This window comes from Etheostoma spectabile, chromosome 13, assembly GCF_008692095.1.
Source record: "Etheostoma spectabile isolate EspeVRDwgs_2016 chromosome 13, UIUC_Espe_1.0, whole genome shotgun sequence".
Classification (NCBI taxonomy): domain Eukaryota; kingdom Metazoa; phylum Chordata; class Actinopteri; order Perciformes; family Percidae; genus Etheostoma; species Etheostoma spectabile.
The window spans coordinates 9,380,952-9,386,297 of record NC_045745.1 but is presented as its reverse complement, the minus strand read 5'-3'; the positions used below and the strand labels follow the sequence as shown (position 1 = coordinate 9,386,297).

At 39.4% G+C, this 5,346-nt stretch overlaps 1 long non-coding RNA gene across 1 annotated transcript in view; it reads right to left on the bottom strand.

Annotated features, from left to right (window-relative positions):
* Window positions 1–3,164: 3,164 nt before the first annotated feature.
* The window catches only part of LOC116701080 (uncharacterized), an 8,394-nt gene continuing 6,212 nt past the window's right edge, over window positions 3,165–5,346 (bottom strand). Inside the window, exon 3 of the long non-coding RNA XR_004334805.1 lies at window positions 3,165–3,256. This is a non-coding gene — a long non-coding RNA (uncharacterized LOC116701080). The remainder of the gene's footprint in view (window positions 3,257–5,346) is intronic.

Genomic DNA, 5,346 nt, shown 5'->3' with positions numbered 1-5,346 from the left:
TTTATAAATAAATGTGTGTAGTGACAGATTTAAAGATAAAAAATGAAGTTATCCTGATTTTAAATGTAGCTATTTATATATTTATATTATTTATTGATCCCCAGTGGGGAAATTCCAATTCACACTCTGTGGATCACTAAACACAGGTCTGAATTACACACATGCTCAGGACCTATTCATGCACAAATGGAGAGATGTCAGAGTGAGGGGGCTGCCAGTACTGGACCAGCGCCCTGAGCGGATGGGGGGGAGTACTTGCTCAAGAGCACCATCTCTCCAACCACAAATCCACACTCCGTACTTTTGGTCCGCATGGGGACTTGAACCGGTGACTCTCCGGTTCCCAAACCCAACTCCCTACAGACTGAGCTACTGCCAGCCCAAAATTGAAACGTCACATAAATTACAGTGGAAAGTAAATAGTGTTTCCACCCGGCCTCGAACCGAGGAACATTCGAATGTCAGGCGAGCGTGATAACCCCTACACTACAAAACCCTGTTGAAATAGCAACATGTTCCAAGAGAAAAAAAAACAACGGGTATTTGTTCAAGGATTCATTCCTTTTACTACAGCAGATTACAGATTTATGGATTACACGGTAATATATACTGTACTATAATATAATACTATAACATTCTTAGCTCTCAGGTTTACTGTAACCATTCTGCTAAAAGCCTTATATAATCACCTCCTGGCTGAAATGATGTTTGTAATCTACAATACGTGAAAGGTACCAATGTATGTTGTTATCTCCTGTAATACTCTTTTATATAAAACAAATGTCCCATAGTGAAACTCATGTTGCTTCCAGGACAATGCGTTGATATTTGCTCCCGCCGTTCATTTCCTCACTTATAAACTCAACAGTTTTTCTTGTGAATCTCTTTTTTTTCCTTATGAGGTTTTGAGACCGACCAGACCAGGTTCCAGTCACTCCGACATGCACGGCACACCATCCAGTCCTAAAGCCTAAATGTTTGAATCCATGCAGTCTGCAGAATATCCATAACGTTGATTTATTTACTGTATCAGATATGACAATGGACCCTTGAGGCGTAGAAACAGAGAGGAGTGAGTTTTCATTTCAAATAATGAGATACAATGGCATGTGGTTTCAGTCCCAATACTGACACAAGACTCTATTGCCTGGTTGCCTATGAATAAAAGGAAAGAAACATATCCATATATTTTACTGCTTTAACATCATAACAAAGTCAAAGGCCAGTTATAATAATGTGAGGATGTTATATATTAATATATACAGTATATTAACCCTTGTGTTGTCCTCCCTTTTTTCCCTTATCTCAACAACAAAAACACAACTATTAAAGCAATTTACAGGTTGAGAATCTGAAGATCCAGATTGGCAAAAACTAATTTTTACCATTGACACAGTTATTTAACTGAAAAATTCTGTTTTTTAATTATATGGCAGGGCTGTAGTCAAGACCACCTTAGTCGAGTCCAAGACAAGTCCAAGACCAGGACTAGTCGAGTCCAAGTTAAGACCGAGTCCAAAGAGGTTTGAGTCCAAGGCAGAGTCCAAAAAGGGTTGATTTATTTCTTAGAGTGTTGTGTTGTCTTCCTGTCAGCCATTAAAAAAAAGAAACTTTTTCCATGTTGTGGGTCCTTTTTTTCAAATGTTTTTGGTGTGTTTTCCAAAGTTTTTTGATATTTTTAATGTTGACATTTTCAGCGCTTATTTCGACGGCCCATCATTTTGTGACAACATTTTTTTTTTAAACTTAAAACGGGTCAATTTGACCCAAGGACAACATGAGGGTTAACATCTGGAGGCGTGCAGGCGGTACATGTTGTCATGTGCTGCAAGGAGAGGTTTTAAAATTCACAGCGCAGAGAAGAAGAAGTCTGCTGTAAAACTAAGTGGAAGCAAATTAGCACAAATTAACAACAGGGCATTGATTTTTTAGCTCTTAAAGGTTAATGCGGTCTGTGACTCTTCTGTCTGAGAGACTGGTAGAAAAAGAGGCAGAGAGAGAGAGAGAGAGAGAGAGAGAGAGTCAGAGGAGGACACTGAAATAAAAAGAGTCAGCAAGAGAAAGGAAAGAGAAACATTGTTCTTCTATGTCATCTGAAAGAGGAAGATGGATGAACACAGAAGTTGAAATAATTAGAGAATAAATGAATATATATATACAAATTGAAAGAGAGCATAATAAAGCATTGATAATAAACCAAAGGAGAGAGTCCCAAAGGAGGTAGAATGGGTGAGACGGGGGTGGAGTTTCTGTCATTATCTTGAGTGTAATGACGAGAATTTCCTTTATTCATATTTTTTCATGTTGTAGTTTTGTTTCAGTATAAAGTTCCTGCAACTCATCCCATTTTATCAATTATCTTCTGTGTGCATTGGCATTTTTAATAAAGCAGATTTCTAAAAAAAAAGCCAGCCTTGGACTATAATCTTTAAATCAATCTTTCAAATGGTTCAGTCCAGATATTTTCAGATAAAGATGGTGCATTTCAAAACCAGTGCTGTCAAACGATTGAAATATTTCATCGCGATTAATTAATGTCAAAGTTAACTCTCAACTAATGGCAATCAATCGCACGTTTGTATCTATTCTAAATGTCCTGGGATTTCATTTTGTTCCATTATTTTTTTTCTCATTTTAATGCGCTTAACATGGAAAAATTTTATTTTTTTATTGAAAACAACGTTGGCATATAGCCAACTGTAGTGTTCAATTTCTCACTTACAATATTCAAATTGCAAATATTTTCTCACACAGTGTAACAACAAACATCAAAAAGAGGGTGAAAGAAATACGTTGACGGCGGGGGGGGGGGGGCTTATTATCAGCTGTGTGCTTTGCCATCCAGTGGTGTTTCAGACTGGACGTGCTGCGATGATCGCTCCGTTAACGACCAAACATACAGATCACTTTGGTCTCGTCAGTGGAACATTTGGCAACTTTTAAAAAGGAAACTTTCCATCCACAATCTTATCGGCGTCCATTTTGGCGTCTAACGCTCGCCATCCACTCAAAACGTAACGTTACTACTCTTTGGCCGGCTCCAAAGCCCAAACGGCGTGTGCACATCGTGCCTGTTGTTGTGTTTCCGGTCCAGCTAGATCCAGTGTGGTGTTGTCGTGTTTCTAACGTTACTAGTTAATGCAACAACATGTAAAAAACGACAAAGACCAAAAAGAACGTTAATCTTACGATAAAAAAATGCCGTTTTAAAATGGGTTCGCGTTAACACCGTTAATAACGCGTTCAACTGACAGCACTATTCAAAACCATCTAATTCAGATGTCTTTCAAAGTCTTTTGTTAGCAGCATATAAAGAGAAAAATTACTATGAGCAAACATTTCAAAGTACTGTAATATGGGCAACTTCACAACATACTAACAACAAGCATTACGGGGGAGACTAGCCCTTAAACTCAGGCAGGCGCGTGGCGTTGCACTACCACAGGGGGTCACTGGGCCAAACTGGCAACAAGGCTGACTCTGCTACTTCATCTTGGATGTTCAATGTAGAGCACTTTGGGATTTTTATCTCTGATAAGCGTTTTATTAATACATTTTACTTACTTCCTTACTCCACATCCAAGTATATGTTGGTAAACACCTCAAAATATCAGCTTATCAATCTCTGAAGATACTTTTTAGAAGCCTGATGTTGACTTTACCGACACGGCAAAAGAAAGGTTTAAAAAACAACAACAACAACAACAAAACAGTGTTTATGTGGTCATAAATGTCTGGCTCTGTGGGGTCATCTCTTAACCTTTTAGTTTCAGTGAATGGGGCAATAGAGGGGACTCTCTCTCACACACACACACACACACACACACACACACACACACACACACTTATGACCAAATAGCCGCTCAGGACAATCCTTTCAGTAGCCCTGCACATGGTTTCTCTCCACACGCAAACACACGCAACACACACACACACACACACACACACACACACACACACACACAGAGACAGATGTGCGCACACCCATCTGGCAACATTGGAATTTCACACAGGTTCGCAGTAAAAAAAGCCACACTTTGTCACACACAAATACACACACACACATGCACAATGTACACACACAAACACACACACAATCCCACACAGATGTGTGCACACCCATCTGGCAACATTGGAATTTTACACAAGTTCACAATAAAAAAAAGCCACACTTTGTTACACACACACGTGCGCGTCTGTGTGTGTGTGTGTGCGCGTGCATTCAGTACATGTACCTGTACATTTAGGCATGTGCGTGTACACACGTCTGTGTGTGTGTTCAAACGTGTTGTGTGTGTTGTCTGTGCCTGGATTCCTACTAAGTAAAATACCGTCATTTATATTCCTCCCCTCCGCCTGAGGAGAAAGAGAGCAGCACACTGTGTATTCGACACTAATGCACATAAGACATGGAGCCATTTTATAAATAATGATTCCCCCTTCAGGCTTTTGGTTGTCCCTCCTGCTTTTCTATAGTTTTCCCAGGAGTTTCGCATCACAAGGCAATTTAAAATATGTATATATATTATCAAAATGTAAAGTTTACATTTCCTCTCAGTTTGGACACTTGGTATTATATTCCAGGTTTACATCTTAAAACCTTTTTTTCCAATAAAATGGCAATGGCTCAAGTTTTCACAGTTTAACTGGCTGCATTTTGTTAGATTTACAGCTGAACAGAATAAATACACTTCATTTATAATAAAAAACCAGGGAAGCCCAGCAGATGCACCACCAAAACCAATGGAGTGGGACACATTGTAAAGCGTAGTGGCCCGGAGGAGGCTGTGAAACACTTCAGTTATCGTCTCATTTGTTTACAGTACTTCTACTTTAGAATTAATGAGGGAAGTGCAGTAGTGTAAGCGTTCAGATCCTTTGCTTAAAAGTTACAATTAAGCAAGTAAGAGTCTATAGTTTGTATCCAGTGTCATGTTCCTAAATGGTGATTTCAAACTGACCCGTATTCCTATATCAATGTTCTTTCTAACCACCCAATTTTAATTACCCAAAATAACTTGATTGTACAAATCTCTACTTTCATTAATTTTGGGGCGTCTCATTCAATTTTATAGCATATGAAAGAAAAAGTGGTTTTGTAAGAGTATTGAATAAATGTTTTAGTTTTAATGGTGCTCAGTATTTTAGATGGGACGCGTGTGAGAGCTGCTCCACCTTCTCATGCTGAGTGACCCCCGATTTCCGCCAGATGCGTAACGGCTGCGGATCGTCAACACCCACCAGGTCCGGATTGGTTGCGGATCGGCTGCGGCCGTGACTGACAGCTGAAGTCTCGAGGACCCACGAGATCTCGCAAATTCACGTAGAATAGAACCAAAAAACCAA